Genomic DNA, 201 nt, shown 5'->3' on the forward strand with positions numbered 1-201 from the left:
GGTTTGGCCTCACCAGTGCTGAGTACAGGGGACAATACCTGTCCCGGTCCTGCAGCCTAAAGTTTTCCTGATAGAGGCCAGCTGCCATTGACCTTCTTGGCCACCTCGGCACACTGCTCGCTCATGGACATCCAACACTTGCTTTCTCCTTGTGTAGATCTACCATCACTGTGAGGTGACACCTCTCTTACCTTTGCATTT

This window comes from Apaloderma vittatum, unplaced genomic scaffold (assembly GCF_000703405.1).
Source record: "Apaloderma vittatum isolate BGI_N311 unplaced genomic scaffold, ASM70340v1 scaffold22895, whole genome shotgun sequence".
NCBI lineage: Eukaryota > Metazoa > Chordata > Aves > Trogoniformes > Trogonidae > Apaloderma > Apaloderma vittatum.